This window comes from Bos indicus, chromosome 10 (assembly GCF_029378745.1).
Source record: "Bos indicus isolate NIAB-ARS_2022 breed Sahiwal x Tharparkar chromosome 10, NIAB-ARS_B.indTharparkar_mat_pri_1.0, whole genome shotgun sequence".
Taxonomy (NCBI): Eukaryota; Metazoa; Chordata; class Mammalia; order Artiodactyla; family Bovidae; genus Bos; species Bos indicus.
Window position 1 is genome coordinate 100,427,069 of NC_091769.1, and position 17,588 is coordinate 100,444,656.

General features: G+C 46.9%; 1 long non-coding RNA gene across 1 annotated transcript in view; it reads right to left on the reverse strand.

Moving 5' to 3' along the window:
• LOC139185422 (uncharacterized) overlaps positions 1-17,588 on the reverse strand; it is a 78,933-nt gene that overhangs the window by 34,476 nt on the left and 26,869 nt on the right. Inside the window, exon 2 of the long non-coding RNA XR_011569051.1 lies at positions 4,271-4,345. This is a non-coding gene — a long non-coding RNA (uncharacterized lncRNA). The remainder of the gene's footprint in view (positions 1-4,270; positions 4,346-17,588) is intronic.

Here is a 17,588-nt window from a genome sequence, read left to right on the forward strand (position 1 = left end):
CCTTTATGTGCTGAGCTGCCTTCCACTGCCCCCAGGACTTCCTATTGTCTCGTTTCTGGGCCACTGTGGGGCCATTTAATTGTATTCCCCAGCATTCATTCCTTTTCTGAAGAAAATCCCCAATTTTGGGGTGATGATCCAAACCTCCTCTCTCAGTCCACATGGTTGGATCAAGCCTCCCTATCTCCACCACGCCAGCTCCACATGCTATAGGCCTGAGCCAGCTGATCAGTCCTGCAACAGCCACAGTGAAAGCTTCAGAGTTGGGCACGTGGCCTAACCAGAGACATCTGAAAGGCATGCTAGGCTAGAGGAAAACGACTCTGAGAGGACGAGGGCTGGAGCCATGCAGCCACCTTGCCACCACGAGGGGAGAGCTTAGCAAAGTTAGCAGCATCTTGGGAAACATGAGGGTGAAATCAATATGGTGGAAGGCAGGGTCTAGAGATGAAGAAAAACTGAATCTTCATTGAATGTGTCTGAGTCTGAAATCTATCTGTATTCTCAACCCAGACCTGGACTCCTCAGTTACATCTGCCTATGAATTCCCTTTTTACTTAAGTCAGTTTGAGTTGATTTCAATCTCTTCAGAAGTATTCTAACTGAGGTCCAATCATCAGACGCAAAATATGCTCAATTTGGAAATATTTGTTTTCATTTTATTTACCAAAGTCTCTACAGTCAACCATCAAATCAGTCCCAGATGGTTAATGAACATTAGCCAAGGGCTTTCAAAATCAATGGCGGTGTTTTCTCTTTTAATTAAATCCATGCAGTCAGGTTCCTCCTCCCTCCCCTCCTCTGCCCCCAAGCCCCACCATCACCCCACTCACATATTTAATTATTTCAGAAGCTTCTTCCTAAATTTTAGCTGACACCTCCCTTGGAAAGCGTAACTAGTGACTGAACTGTTTCAAACTCTGTCCTCTAATGGACTCTGACTCCTTGAGGGCAAGGACTTGGAGTGTCCCATGTTCCCAGAGTCTAGGACAGAACCTGACAGGAAGTGGTGTTTCAATCAAAGTCAGACGTGGCAAAATCCAGCTGGCGTCTCCTGCCATGAAGGAGGAAGGCAGACACCCTCCGGCGCCCTACCTGACTGCGTGTGCGTGACTCATCAGATTCCTGCAGGGAGAGCGTCATCCAAGGCCTCCCTGGAAGTGAGTCAGCAAGACCGGGCCACCTGGTGTGGTCCACCAGCCTCCTCAGCGACACGCCCCTCTCCTCCACCATCCGCCCCTCCTTGCACCTGTCTAGTGCCCTGTCCTCCTCCTTCACCTTTTCTCTTTCTCCTTTCCAAGATCCCACCATTCCATGCCCTACCATAAGCATGGGGGTACACCCAGACGCCTTGTGTACCCTTGCAGTGGTCCTCAGGTCTATGCTAGAACCATTGTTGCCCCACAAGTCAAGACACAGGAATTCCAAGCAGGTACCAAGCTGTTTGAAGACAGATTTCACAAGAGTTTCTGTTCAGTCATTGGATTGTGCCCGACTCTTTGCGACCCCATGGACTGCAGCACGCCAGGCTCCCCTGTAACTTCACTATTTTCTGGAGTTTGCTCAAATTCATGTCCATCGAGTCGGTGATGCCATCTAACCATCTCATCCTCTGTCATCCCCTTCTCCTCCTGCCTTCAATCTTTTCCAGCATCAGAGTCTTTTCCAATGACTCAACTCTTCACATCAGGTGGCCAAAATATTGGAGTTTCAGCTTCAGCATCAGTCATTCCAATGAATGTTCAGGGTTGATTTCCTTTAGGATCAACTGGCTTGATTTACTTGGTGTCCAAGGACCACGAGAAAGGACCCCAAGAAAGAAGAGAGCAACGCAAGGTCAAAGTTGTGCCCATTTTGAAACAGAGCAGGAATGGACACAGGCATTGTCTCTCCTCCCTCCAACCAGTCCCACAGATGCATTTCACAGTGAAACAGGAGGCACCGGGGCAGGGCACCGCTTTTAAAAGATGTCAGATATGACGAAAACTGGTTAGCACCAATCAGGTCCCAGATGGTGGAATATCTGACTCCCAGTGGACCTTGAGCCTCATCACACGCTCCTTGTAAGACATTAGCAGGAGCTAAGGGACACTCCCACCAGAGCCATGGCAGTTCCAAGGGCGACCATCAAAGACCAAAAAGTGAGAGGTGGCCCAATTCCTGGGAACCTCCAACCTTTCCCCCCAAATAGCGGAATACTGCTCCCACTCATTAGCCTATGAAATTACCCAGCCCATAAAAACTAACCACATCCTATTTCAAGGTCGCTTTCATCTGAGATGGCCCACACTCTGTCTGCGGAGCACGATTCTCCCATGAACGCTCTCACTTTCCAAGACAACCCCTGCCTTGGGGCCACTCTCGCCTTTTGGCACAGCCCACTTTCTGTCTATGGAATGTGTATCTCTCTAGATACACCCACCTCTTACCTATCACTTTGTCTCTCACTGAATTCTTTCTGTGATGGGACATCAAGAACCTGAGCGTCATTAAGTCCTGAGACCAGTTGTGTGATCTCAGTTAAAAGACCAGGGGTTCAAGTCGCAACCTGGGTTTTGGCTGGGCTCCAGTCCCGGTGCAAGAGCTCAAGTCCCAGTCTGAGTGACATGGCTTCAGTGTGACTTCTCCGCCAGTCCAACAGGCGGGGCAGCCCATCCCGCTGAATGCACCCTGGCTTTGCATCTTCCTCCTCCCTGATGAGCATTCCCCTGTTCTCCACTTCTGCTGCCTGGACTCTCACTTTCCCAACAAAGACTTCACATGTATCTGCTTTGAGAGGAATTAAAAAAGCAATGACTTAGGGGAATGCAACTTTCTAAGAGGTGTTAGAGATCACAGTTTGATTCAGAATCAGAGATGACTGAAAATAAAAAGCTCTTTGAAGATCGTCTATTCCCAATGGTGTGGTCAGTGACTTTGTGATGGAAGCTTGAAATCAGCCACAGAGGAGTGTTTACACCATAGAAATTGGCAAACGTGACAAACCAGGGCTTTTCCCAGAGAGCCAGTGGTTAAACACCTACCAGCACACCACTGCTGGCAGCTCACATGTAGCTCCAACCATTTAACAGCGGCTGCCTGGAGCAGTGCATCAGGAAGCATTCCAAGGCCACTGACAGTGTCTACTGACCATCTCTAGTCCAAACCATGTCATGTATGGATGTGAGAGTTGGACTGGGAAGAAAGCTGAGTGCCGAAGAACTGACACTTTTGAACTGTGGTATTGGAGAAGACTCCTGAGAGTCCCTTGGACTGCAAGGAGATCCAACCAGTCCATTCTAAAGGAGATCAGTCCTGAATATTCACTGGAAGAACTGATGCTGAAGCTGAAACTCCAATACTTTGGCTACCTGATGTGAAGAAGTGACTCATTTGAAAAGACCCTGATGCTGGGAAAGATTGAAGGTGGGAAGAGAAAGGGATGACAGAGGATAAGATGACTGGATGGCATCACTGACTCAATGGACATGAGTTTGAGTAAACTCCGGGAGTTGGTGATGGACAGAGGCCTGGTGTGCTGCAGTCCTTGGGGTTGCAAAGAGCTGGACACGACTGAGTGACTGAACTGAACTCCTGTATCTTCTGCATTGGCAGGTGGATTCTTTACCACTGAGCCTCCCAGGAATCCCTGCAGTCCTAGCTTGTGACTCCCTAGTCCCAGCCCTGCAGCCCAGCAATGAGTTGGCTACAGACCCACTGGCCACACTCTCCGGTCCCCAAGAAGCAGAGCACCTGAAGCCTCGCCCAGTGTGGGGACAGTGAAGTCCTCGGCGGTGTTATTGAGGCCCCTGTGGCCACAGAACTTGGACAAAGCATCATGAGAGATTATGTTTGAGCTAAACCACTGATGTTCTCCACAAAATGCACTGTGGGATTTTAGCTACATTCTAATTACTTCATTTTGTTGAATGATGAATGTAACATTGTTCTTAGCCTGGGCCAATTGGGTCTCCAAATGTGTAGGGAAAATAATCATAACAATAGCTAGAGCAGTTGATAAATTCCGCCTCCCAGCTCAGGATGTTCAAGGTCAAACCTACAGCATGATGAGCTGAATTCCTCAGGACCAGGTGACAGTCACTCCAAGCTCTGCAGGGTGAGATGGTGCCGCCAATGACCGTGCATGGCTGGGGAAGATCTCCAGGCTCCACCTCCACCCAGCACCTTTTACTGTCCTTGCGAACTCTCAAGGTGATGTTTAAATGGTTTATGCTTTTTGCATAATCAATTTATGACAAGGATGGAAAATTTTGAAAGGGAAAAAACTCACTCGCCATCTCCTGTTCGGTTTTCATTGTGGATCTGCGATTCAGCTCAGGATGATACTTTTAACCTCTTCCTGCCACTGTGAACACAAATTGGAAAGCTTTTCTCACAGCTGGACTGAAGACTAAGGTCTGGATATCTCCAGATCAAAGGAGGACGTTGGGGAGGAAAAGAAAAGAAATGGTCAAATGTTTCCCCACGCTCTGGTGAGAGGCACCCCTAACCCGGCAGGGCTTCTGGAAATGCCCTTTGTGTATCAAGTGAGACACAGCCCTGGCGTGCTTGTGTGCAAAGAGTGAGTTACAACAGTTCAGGGGGAAAAGAAGTTATTCCCCAAGACTGAATTTTAATTAGGCTGTCTGAAATTTTAGACATTAGATCATCCTCTAAGAGGCAACAGTACATTTGATTAAGCATCTTTATCATTTTGGTAAATTCTTTAGTTCTCTGACATCAATTTTATCAGCACACTTCAAACTTCCCATTGCTGGGAGGTGCTCAGACTCACATCTGCAGGCTCTGAATTTACTTTCTTCCTCCTGAATTTTCCCCGCTCTCTGGGTCACTGGTCACTGGGTAAAACCCCGTTCGGTACCTAGTCTTCACTCCATCCATTCTGCTACCTGTGGAGTGGTCCCCAGGCCCATCCCCACCCTTCCATTCTCATGGCTCTGGTTCAGGCCCCTTCCCATCTCACGGGGACTCTCATCCCAGCCTCCCAAGTGGCCTTCCAGTCTCCAAGGCCATCCTCCTCCAGGCACAGGCCCTCCGTGAAGAAAATCACATCCAACCCTTAGCAGAGGCGGGCACTGGCTTCCCACTCCTTCCCAGAGAATGCGTGGCATCAGAGTTCTGCCTCAGTTTAGTTCAGTTCAGTCGCTCAGTCGTGTCTGACTCTTTGGGACCCCATGAATTGCAGCACACCAGGCCACCCCGTCCATCACCAGCTCCCAGAGTCCACCCAAAGTGTTCTGCCTGCTCTGGTCCAGTTCCTTCTCTTGCCCTTGCACTCCCCAAACTGTACCCCACGAAGCATCTCAAACATGCATCCAAATTCTCACCTCCCCACCTTTATCTTTGCCAATCACCTGGGATGTTTTCTTTACTTCCCCCACAACCTCCTTTGTTTTCCTCCTTAGAAGTACCAGTCAATATTTCAATGTGCAACTTAAAAACTACCCGCTCCATAAACTCTATCATTTCACCTAGAATGAATCTCCCTTGTTCTATGATTCCTTTGTTGGTATTCTTTACTTATTTACCATCAGTTAACTTGTGTTTGGATGGAACTTTGGGGATTACAAGATACTTCCAAATAACTCATCTAATTTGATTGTAACACAGTGAAGCACATGTTTTATAAATGAAGAACAGGATAGGGTGGAGGACTGGGAGTGGAATGGTGGCAAAAATAAATAAATAAATAACGCAAAGGGCTTCCCTGGTGGTCTAGTGGTTAAGAATCTGCCTGCTAATTCAGGGGACACGGGTTTGATCTGTAGTCGAGAAAGATCCCATAGGCCATGAGATATCTAAGCCTGTGCTCCACAGTTACTGAGCCAGCACTCTAGAGCCTGAGAACTGAAACTACTGAGCCAGCATATCTAGAGTCTAAGCTCCGCAACAGGCGAAACCACTGCAGTGAGAAGCCCGTGCATCTCAGCGAAGAGGAGCCCCCACTTGCTGCAACGAGAGAAAGCCTGAGTGCAGCCAAACAAACAAATCAATCAATCTTAAAATTAAGGAAAAAAAGAATAAAGCAGAGACTGCTATTTGTGCACGTTTCCTTCTGGGATGATAGGATTTCTTGGCTTAGAATATTACTCTCCAGCCCAAAATGAATTTCCCAGACTCCTTTGCAGTCAAATGTAGCCATGTGACTAAGTTCTACCCAATGGGGTGTGAATGGGGGTATTGAGTGCAACTTCTGAGCCCCCAGCCCTTAAAGGAGGGGCCGGTCTTCCTCTTCACTTATCCCCTTCTCTGTCAGCCTGAAAGTAGACATAAGAGAAGCCGAACACTTTTCTGAGTCACAAGTTGGAAGGCCCACTGAAGGACGGCAGAGCACCGAGAGAGAAGGAGCCTGGATCCCTGATGACCAAGGAGCCACCTCACCAGCCCCAGGTCACCTTCTGGCCTTTTAAGTGAGAGAAACAAATTCAATTTGTTGCTACTGCGAGTCTTTGTCATATTAGTTAAAATGGTACGTTAATTAATATAAAAAAATTTCCCCAAGGTTATAGGGTCGTTAATGGTAGAGTCAGTATAACTCTAGAACCTGAGCTTTTTCCAGGAAGTGACATCACATACCTTTATTACAGTAATTTTGAGCCTGGACGCACACCTTTTTTCCCCTTCACCTTCGCTCTTTGCTTGATATGATCAGCTTGTTCATTTATTAAAAGAACATTTAGGGACTTCCCTGGTGGTGCAGTAAATCCACCTTGCAATGCAGGGGACACGAGTTCCATCCCTGGTCGGGGAACTAAGATCCCACATGCGGTGGAGCAGCTAAGCTTGCGTGCTGCAACTCCTGAGCCCGTGGGTCACAGCTCGAGAGCCTCCACACTGCAACCACTGAGACCAAACACCGCAACTGCACAAAAGTCCACCCACTGCACAGACGATCCCGCAGAACTCAGCGAGGATCCTGGGTGCTGAAGCTAAGACCTGACCTAGCCCCGAAGACCTCCCCCACGCTACGATAAGTGAAATAAGCCAGAGAAAGACAAACACTGCACGACCCCACTTATATATGGGAGCCAAAAAAGCTGAACTCAGAGAAACAGAAAGTGTAGTAGTGGTTACCGGGGGCTTGGGGGGTGGATGGGTCAAAGTCTTCAACGGCAGTTAAAAACTCAGTAAGTTCTGGGGATCTAACGTGCACCACGGTGATTATAGCTAAAGATACTGTATTATATACATAAAAACTAAGATTTTAAATATTCTTGCCACAAAAAAGACATAATAATTGGGTGAGGAGAGAGAGGCGTTAGGTGCCACTACTGTGGTAGCTCTTTTGTGATGTGTGATTGTATCAACTCAACATGTTGTACAGCTTAAGTTTCCACAATGTTAAATACCAATTCTACCTAAACAGAGTTGGGGGGGAAAAGACCAGCCCCAAAATTTGTAGGGAATTTTACAAACTGTGTTATTCAAGAGCTTAGCCAACACCTAAGCCACGTATCACGGCCGCCTGCTGGTGAGAGGCATCTGAGACACCATTAACTATAATCACTCCTGGGTGACTGGTTTGGAAGACTTGTTGGTGTTGTTCAGTTGCTAAGTTGTCTCCGACTCTCTGCAACCCCATGAACTGCAGCAGGCCAGGCCTCCCTGTCCATCACCAACTCCCAGAGTTTACCCAAACTCATGTCCATTGAGTCAGTGATGCCATCCAACCATCCCATCCTCTGTCATCCCCCTCTCCTGCCTTCAATCTTTCCCAGCATCAGGGTCTTTTCCAGTGAGTTGGTTTTTCGCATCAGGTGGCCAAAGTATTAGAGCTTCAGCATCAGTCCTTCCAATGAATATTCAGGGTTGATTTCCTTTAGGATGGACTGGTTTGATCTCCTTGCTGTCCAAGGGACCCTCAAGAGTCTTCTCCAGCACCACAATTTGAAAGCATCAGTTCTTCAGCACTCAGCCTTCTTTATGGTCCAACTCTCACATCCGTACAGGACTACTGGAAAAACCACAGCTTTGACTATACGAACCTTATGGTCATGGATCACGGTCACCAAAGTGACGTCTCTGCTTTTTAATACAATATCTAGGTTTGTCATATCTTTCCTTCCAAGGAGCAAGCGCCTTTTAATTCATGGCTTCAGTCATCGTCTGCAGTGATTTTGGAGCCCAAGAAAATAAAACCTGTCACTATTCCCCCCTATATTTCCCATGAAGTGATGGGGCCAGATCTTAGTTTTTTAAATGTTGAGTTTTAAGCCAACTTTTTCACTCTCCTCTTTCACTTTCATCAAGAGGCTTTTAGTTTCTCTTCACTTTCTGCCATAAGGGTGGTGTCATCTGCATATCTGAGGTTATTGACACTTCTCCCAGCAATCTTGATTCCAGCTTGTGCTTCATCCAGCCCAGAATTTCACATGATGTACTTTGCATATATGTTAAATAAGCAGGATGAAAATATACAGCCTTGACATACTCGTTTCCCAATTTGGAATCAGTCCATTGTTCCATGTCTGGTTCCAACTGCTACTTCTTGACCTGCATACGGGTTTCTCAGGAGACAAATAAGGTGGTCTGGTATTCCCATCTCTTGAAGAATTTTCCACATTTTGTTGTGATCCACACAGTCAAAACCTTTAGCATAGCCAGTGAAGCAGAAGTAGATTTTTTCTTAAGTTCCTTTGCTTTTTCTATGATCCAATGGATGTTGGCAATTTGATCTCTGGTTCCTTTGCCTTTTCTAAATCCAGTTCAGATGCTACTGAAGCCTAGCTTGAAGGATTTTGAGCATTACCTTGCTAGTATGTGAAGTAAGGGCAATTGTGCAGTAGTTGAACATTCTTTGGCATTGCCTTTCTTTGGGATTGGAATGAAACCTGACATTTTCCAGTCCTGTGGCCACTGCTGAGTTTTCCAAATTTGCTGGCATATTGAGTGCAGCACTTTCACAGGATCTTCTTTTAGGATTTGAAATTGCTCAACTGGGATTCCATCCTCACCTCCACTAGCTTTGTCGTGATGCTTCCTAAGTCCCCCTTGACTTCGCATTCCAGGATGTCTGGCTCTAGGTGAGTGATCACACCATTGTGGTTATTTAGGTCATTAAGATCTTTTTTGTACAGTTCTGTGTATTCTCTTGCCACCTCTTCTTAGTATCTTCTGCTTCTGTTAGGTCCATACCATTTCTGTCCTTTATCGAGCCCATCTTTGCATGAAATGTTCCCTTGGTATCTCTAATTTTCTGTAAGTGATCTCTAGTCTTTCCCACTCTGTTGTTTTCCCCTATTTCTTTACATTGTTTAGAGGACTTGCAGAGGAGAATTATTGGAGCTGGCTTCAGAAAAATGGGGAGGCTTTGATTTAGAGGAAGAGAGAAGACAAAACAAAGGTCACATTCTGAGCACCTATCGTATGTTAGGCAATGCTAGAGGTTTACCCTCTGTGACCGAATGTTAGAACAACACTATCCCAGCATGAGTTTCAACTGGTGACCCCATGTGACACGATCAAGATCCCAAAGGGACCATGAGAATGATACTTTCCACACGCAGATGTGTAACCTACCACAATATTCTGTTCCTCGATGCCTTGGCAGACCAAGAATTCCAACTGAAGAGAGAGGACTTCTTTGTGACCTCGCTGAGCCTCTAGAGGTAAGGATACAGGTACCAGCTTCTGATTCCAAGTTGAGGGCTTTGAAATGCTGAAGCCTCAGAGGAATGGGGCCTGACATGTGATTGAGGAATCTTACATGGACTTGGATGGAAGATGAGGCGTTCGTGCCACCCAGGGAGTACTGGGCAGACGGAATGCTGACTAACCGCTCTGGGGCCCCAGGGCAAGGCTGACACTTGGGATTTGCTGCTCCTACAGGGATGGTGAGAGCAGGGTTGAGGAAGCGTTTCCCCCCAACTAGAGGTGGCTGAGCCAGAAAGTCACAGTAACCTCAGTGCACAGGGTCAAGGCCATCAGAGGCTGCACCTGTAAAGGAGAGTGGATCAGTTGGTCTCTGAAGCTCTACTGTCTTCTGAAGAGAAGGTACAAGACGGAACTGCCTACTGCATACCTACGGGCTGAGGAGGGTTCCCTCAGAACAGAGATGCTTCAGCCTAAGCCAACGGGATGCAGGAGACAAGGCTCAGCAGGGCTTCTCCAAAATGATGCCTGCTAATAAGAGCCAGCCCTGACCATCCCCAAGCCCAGAGAGAGCATCTTGCAGGGAAGAGCCAATTCTGATTATGGTGGTGGTGGTGGTTTAGTCGCTAAGTTGTGTCCAACTCCTTTTTGACCGCAAGGACTCTAGCCCGGCAGACTCCTCTGTCCACGGGATTCTCCAGGAAAGACTACTGGAGTGGGTTGCCAGGCCCTTCTCCAGGGGATCTTCCTGACCCAGGAATTGAACTTGTGTTTCCTGCATTGCAGGTGGATGCTTTACCACTGAGCCACCAAACATGTTGGAACTCTGACTTGCTTTTCACTGTTTTTGTTAGAATCATTCATAACCACCTGCCTCAGAGAACCTTGCCCTCTGCCTGACTGTTAAACTAAAGTGCCTTTGTTCAGGACCCTGTTCACCTGTGGATGGCAGGAAGGAAGAAATGAACACATCCTCTACCTGAGGCTTGCCATTCTAGGGGATATTTATCAGATTAATGACCTTTTTACTTTATTTCCTCACTTCCCTCCCATCCCTGTTCTAGAAAAGAACCTGGTATCTAGACTCGATAAGATGGTTATTTTGAGACATTAGTCTGCCATCTTCTTGGCCTGCTGGCTTTCTAATAAAGTCTTATTCCTTGCCGCAATGCCTCGTCTCTCAGATTGATGGGCCTGTTGTGCAATGAGCAGAGTGAGCTTAGAACAAGCAGAGTCGCAGAGAAGAGTGTGGGCTGCCCTCTCTCATGAGTCTCCTCCCTCCCTCGAGGAAAAGTTCAAACTGCAGTAAACAGTCTCTGAGGAGAATGGACCTCCCTGTGGTCCTGTAGTTAGGAATCCGCCTTCTGATGCAGCGGACAGTTTCAATCCCTGAATCGGGGAACCAAGATCCCACATGCCGCAGACTAACTAAGCCCCCGTGCCACAAGGAGACCCAGAGCCCACGTCCACAGCAAGAGAAAGCCTGAGGGATGCAGTGAGGACTCAGCCCAGCACGGCCAAAAGAAAAAATAAAAAATAGGTAAATGAAAAGAGTGGTGAGGAGGGACACAGAGAGCCAGAGGGAGGAGCATGCAGTGACCCCACGTTCCCACGGCAGGCTTGAGCTAAGTCAAGATCAAAGTCGAGCTGAGTATCATAGAGCATTCAAATTCCTGAACTTGGACTCTGAGACTTCCCGTAGTACTTGATTATTCCAAAGTGAGCAGAAAAGTCAAATGACCTGCTCGAGTAGGTCGGAAAACTTTCCTGCACTGAACAAAGCATCAGGAATGTGGGACACAAAAAATAAAGGAGAGCTTTGTTAGATCAAGAGTAATGTTTATTCCAGCCGCGTGTGCATTTCAGCCTCACTTTTCTTGAAGACCGAGCTTTCCAAGGGCGTTTAGGGAAAACCTTCCTGGGCAAGTTAACAGTGTGCTGAGGCAAAAAGGCCCTCCCCTGAGTAAATGGGCTTGTTCAACAAAATTAAGAGGCCTTCTTTATCACAGGATTTCTCAGAACCTTTAACGCACTAATATGCGTTCCAGATCTGCAAGAGGTAGACCATGGCACCTCCCATGCTCATTTGGGCACGTATTTCTTACCATGTGCAATTAGATGCTTCAGGGAACGGACTGAAAACACGGCCCCGTAGCACAGAAGAGCATCTCAATCTGGTAGATGACAGACGCTTCGGTTCCATTTTTAATTTTCAAACAGTAAAGACATATACCCAAGTCACCTTAGGAGATGGTGCTCTATTAATAAGGCAAACATGGAAATAGGAAGCTGATAGTCTCAAGTAGGTCAAGCCCCATAAAAACTGGAGCAAACTTGGGAAATCAGAAGGCTTGGGAAACCAGAAGGCTGTTCAAAAGTCAATGCAGCTTTTGGGGAAGGATCTCATGGATATAACACCAAAGAAAGAGGCAACAAAAGACAAAGGTAGTTAAACATCAAAATTAAAAACTTCCATAATAGCCACAGAGACCAGGTGGAACGGAGGGAGGGACCCCAGAATCCTGTCTTAGCCAGATAGGTTGAATTGCAATCTCCTCCGGAGAAGGAGGCTTCCAGAGAAGGAGATTCCAGGCTTTTTCCCTGGAAGCTGGGGTTGAGCTCCTGGGGTGTTAGTTTTTAGCAGGACAGTGTGAGGATGGGCCAGATCCCTCACCCAGGTGTCCATCAGCCAAGGTCACCCCAGATGACTAGCCCAGGGATGTCCTCTCCTCCTCTGGTTTCAAAGATGTGCAAATGAGGTTAAAAAAAAAAACAAAACATGTTCGGTCCTCAACCTTTTGCTATCTGAATAAAACAGAATTTATTACAAGAAAAAAAAAAAGATTTAAATCTTCTGTGCATCAAAGACATTTTCAGTAGGATGAAAAGGCAACTCACAGAATGGGAGAAAATATTTGCAAATCATATATCTGATAGGGGATAATATCCAGAATATATAAAGAACTCTCACAATTCAACAACAACACAACAAAAACCAACCTGATTTTTAAACTGGGTGAAAGACTTGAATAAACATCTCTCCAAAGAAGACAAATGTCCAAAAGCATGTGAATCAGCAGGCTCTTGTTCAATCAGTCCAGGCCTGGCTGGTAGCACAACACGGAGGAGAGAAGAGTTAAAAAGAGTAAAATGGCAGAAACGGCTAGTTGCTTGATAAGGGAGCCAAGATAGTGAAGAATAATCTTCTAGAAGAATAATCTTTTAAAAGAATAATCTTTAAAAAAAATGAGGTGCTAAGACAACTCAGTATCTACATGCAAAAAGATGAAGTTGGACCCATACCTTATTTTTAAAAAGGAACTCAAAAAGAATAACAGACCTAAGTGTAAGAGCTAAAGCTAAAAAACTTGTAAATAAAAACAAAGCCATGCGTATTTGTGACTTTGGATTAGACAATGGCTTCTTAGATATCGAAAGCACAAGAAAAAAAGGAAAAAAATAGATCCACTGGACTTCACCAAAATTAAAAGCTTATATGTTTTAAAGGACAACAATCAAGAAGGTGAGAATCCACAAAATGGGAGAAGAGATTAGAAAATCCCACCTGTGATAACGGGACACTCGCAACTCAACATAAAAAGACAAATAACCCAGTTGGAGAATGGGTGAAGGATCCGACTAGACATTTCTCCAGAGGAGATAAGCAGATGACCGATAAGCCAAGATGTTCACTAGTCATCAAGGATATGTAAACCAAAACCACAGTGAAATACTGCGCTGGATTCACCAGGATGGTTATAATAAAAAGAACAGATAATGACTAGTGTTGGCAAGAATGTGGAGAAAATTAGAACACTCATACGCTGCTGGTGGGAATGTAAAACCACACAGCTCCTTTAGAACACAGTATGGCAGCTCCTCTAAGGATTAAGCATAGAGCTACAGCACAACCCGGAAGCTCCACTCCCAGGTTTGGACCCCAGAGAAATGGAAACATGTCCACACAAACACTTGTGCATGTATGATGTTCATAGTCGCATTATTCATAAACCCCCCCCAAATGGAAACAGCCCAAATGCCCATTAACTGTTAAATGATAAAGTCAATGTGGCATCCCTACAATAGAACGTCACCAGACAGTGAAAAGGAATGAAGGACTGGTGCGTGCCGCAACGTGGATGAATTCCGAAAAGCTCATGCGAAGTGGGAGAAGCCAGTCACAAAGGACCTCATATTTTATGATTCCATCCATGTGAATGTCCAGAACAGGCAAATCGATAGGGACAGAAAGCAGGTTAGTGGTGTCCTGGGAATGGAGGAGATGGAGGAACTTGTGATGGCAGCGGGCTGGGGGGTGGATAAGAGGCCTGTAGGGTCTCTTTCGGGGGTAATGGAAAATGTTCTAAAATGGACCATGATGATGGAGGCACAACTGTGTGAGTAGTTCAGAAGATTTCCTGATGGCACGGGTGGGGCAGGATGGGAAGGATCATGGAGGCCGAATGGTTGAGGAGGTCGTCCTTCATTCTGCAGGTAAAAGACCATGAGATGGTAAGATGAAAGGGATGCTTGGGAGAGGTTGATCTGCACACACACCATGCTGAGTGGTTAGGCAAGGCGAGCTAAATTTGCCCAGTGGGAGAAGAGAGAAAAAAACTCAGTAACAAGCTCAGACATAATCTGTTTCAGCCACATGATTAAGTCACAGACAGTTCAGTTCAGTTCAGTTGCTCACTTGTATCTGACTCTTTGCGACCCCATGAATCGCAGCACACCAGGCCTCCCTGTCCATCACCAACTCCCGGAGTTTACCCAAACTCATGTCCATTGAGTTGGTGATGTCATCCAGCCATCTCATCCTCTGTCGTCCCCTTCTCCTCCTGCCTTAGATCTTTCCCAGCATCAGGCTCTTTTCCAATGAGTCAGTTCTTTGCATTAGGTGGCTAAAGTATTGGAGTTTCAGCTTCAGCATCAATCCTTCCAATGAATATAAATTGACTGGTTGGATCTCCTTTCAGTCCAAGGAACTCTCAAGAGTCTTCGCCAACGCCACAGTTCAAAAGCATCAATTCTCCAGTGCTCCGCTTTCTTTATAGTCCAACTCTCACATCCATACATGACTACTGGAAAAACCATAGCTTTGACTAGACTGACCTTTGATGGCAAAGTAATGTCTCTGCTTTTTACTATGCTTTCTAGGTTGGCCATAGCTTTTCATCCCAGGAGCAAGCGTCCTTTAATTTCACACATAAGACACACTAAGAAGCTTTAAATAAGTGATAACCAAATGTTCTTTAAAGTTTTTAGAACTGCAGCAGGCGATGATCACGTCAGGACTTGTGCTTAAAAACCCATGAAACAGTCAAAGAAAGTCCAATGAGGAAAGGCTGTCTTTGAAACCTACAAGAGGCCAGCCCAGAGAAAACATCCAAGTTTCCCAGCCTTAGACGTCCTAGCTGAGGTTGGGCCAGTGCCAGCCAGCCTGCCAAGGGAGACAAGGGAACAGGGAAGGCGGGCCTGGCAGGGGGTGCAGGTCTAGGAAGGAACTGTCAGCGTGACTGCTGCTCCCTTCCTGGGTTTATCAACACCCATCCAAGGAGCCCCCAGCTTTTGCCATCCTCTGGAGGAGGCAAGAATCGCTTCTGATCAGTTAGGTCTCCGTGTCCAGAGGCAGAGTAATCCATTCCCATCTACTAGCACAGCCTCCTGAGGGTGGAGCAACCCAACCAGTTTCCCGACTATTCAGAACCCTCCCTCCTGACAACTCCAGGCTGGTTTTCATGATAGGCTATCCTGTTGGACAAGGAGAGGCTAGTCAGAGGAAATGGTGGAGACACAGAACTTACCAGGGCACTAGATTTGAAAGTTTCAATTCTACAGTCTGTGCAGGATTTGTTCTCTCACTCTGGCTGGCCCCCTCTGCCATCGGGGAAGGGAACTTTTCCTATTTCAGGAGGTTCTGCCAGGCACAGCCCATTGGGCAGCCTCTTGGTCACATGACTGGTGCTTGGCCAATCACAGAGCTTCATTTTCCTGCGTACAGTGATTGATCTAGGAGGAGAGCATGTGACCCAGGCTGGACCAGTCAGAGCCCTCCATCAGTGCTAACGTGGGCTCTGTGCTGATTCTTTGGGAGAGAGGACCATTCACATCCGGTAAGGCACTGCCGCAGGTCATCTCTCCTACTATGTGAGGAGAAGATTCTCCCAGCAGGAGGGTAGAACTGAGAGCCTCAAAGACAGTAACCAAGCCCTGTCCATACTGTTTAGGCACCCAAACCCAGGCAGAGCTCAGCTGTTGGACTTCTAATGTATATGAACTCTGATTTTTTTTTTTAAAAATTAGATTTCTGTCACTTGCAACCAAAACAGTGTGCATTTTTGAGGGGCCGCCTACATTAAGATTGTAGCAGCCTGTTTCATAATGCTATTGAAAGAGGGTGGCAGGCCAACCTAGGGCTGAGGAGACCTTCCGTGAAAGGTAAACAATAAACGGAAAGCTGCTTGGGTGTCTCTTCTAGTCATTCTTGCTGGTTACCTAGAGGCGGAGCGACTGCAAGACTCAGATTCTAGCCTCTGGAGGGTGCAAACTAGGTCTTTGGCGTCATGTAACTGAGCTAATTTTGAAGGCAAAGGCTCTCTTCAATTCTTAAAATAAAGAGCCCCCTACACTTGTGTCAATCACGCAGCCAATTAAAGAGGCCTCAAGTGACAAACCACCGTCTTGTCAAGGTAGATTAGAGACACAGAAGACGCCTCTGATGGCTGGAATAATTAGACTGTCAGCCTGCTGCATGGCCTGATCCACTTGCCTTGGAGGGGGAGGTCGAGGATCCTTGGATTACTCTAACAGGTGGTTTAGGGAGCAGACCCCCCTGTAAGTCTCATGGGCTTGGTGCTGAGCAGAGATTGATACGCCAGAAGCAGGAGACTGGTTAAGAGGAGGGGGAAGGCAGAGAGATATTCCCAGCATCTAAAAATGGTCAAGGTGGGCTTTAATCAAGCATCTATGTGCAAATTACAGGCGCCTTCCATAACTCATTTGCCTCAAAAGGCTTTATATGAGATGGAGCTTATTTGCTCAGCAGTTTTCTTCCTTCCCTTTCCTCAAGGAGCCCACAGCCAGATTTGAACCTTTGAAAGCATGTATCAAATTTCAGATAATTCCTCCCAATTCACACCTCTTCCCAGACAGAAATCGCTATGAACACTGACTGCTTTCTTCACTCCAGAGGCCAAGAGAGCCCCATCTGAAAGGGACCGCTCACCTTCCAGAAATCAGTTGGGCATGGGGTCCTGACATGACGTTGAATTGGACCCCTCCCACCATAGTGATGCTTTGCGGCAAGGAGTCACAAAGCTACTGCTGAAAAACTTCCTCATTTATGAACACGTGAGGTCCCCTCTGGGTAATCTACAGGGGTGACCAAACAGCATTGAAAAGACATGAAGTTGAAGAAAATGTTATTTGTCCGTATCTTCTCAGTGAGATCTGTGGGTGGCTGAAGGAAATCTTTTCACATGGTGCTTGACAGCTGTTTGCTTAAGCCCCTTTCCCAAGAGGGGGGCTGATAAGCAAGACCTTGCTCTGCTGGGTGAGAGGCACAGGCCCGGGCTAAGGGGAGACGCTTTGGACGATTGAGCCCAGCGTGGAGGTGAGTGGAGACGGCAGCGCTCCGCCAAACCCCCACCTGAGCACTCAGCCTCCCCCCTGGTATTACCGATCTATGGCTGCCGTAACAAATAACCGCAGACTAAGCGGCTTCACGCAACAGAAATTTATTCTCTTACCATTTCAGTTCAGTTCAGTTCAGTCGCTCAGTCGTGTCCAACTCTTTGCGACCCCATGAATTGCAGCACGCCAGGCCTCCCTGTCCATCACCAACTCCCAGACTTCACTCAAACTCATGTCCATTGAGTCGGTGATGCCATCCAGCCATCTCATCCTCTGTCGTCCCCTTCTCCTCCTGCCCCCAATCCCTCCCAGCATCAGAGTCTTTTCCAATGAGTCAACTCTTTGCATGAGGTGGCCAAAGT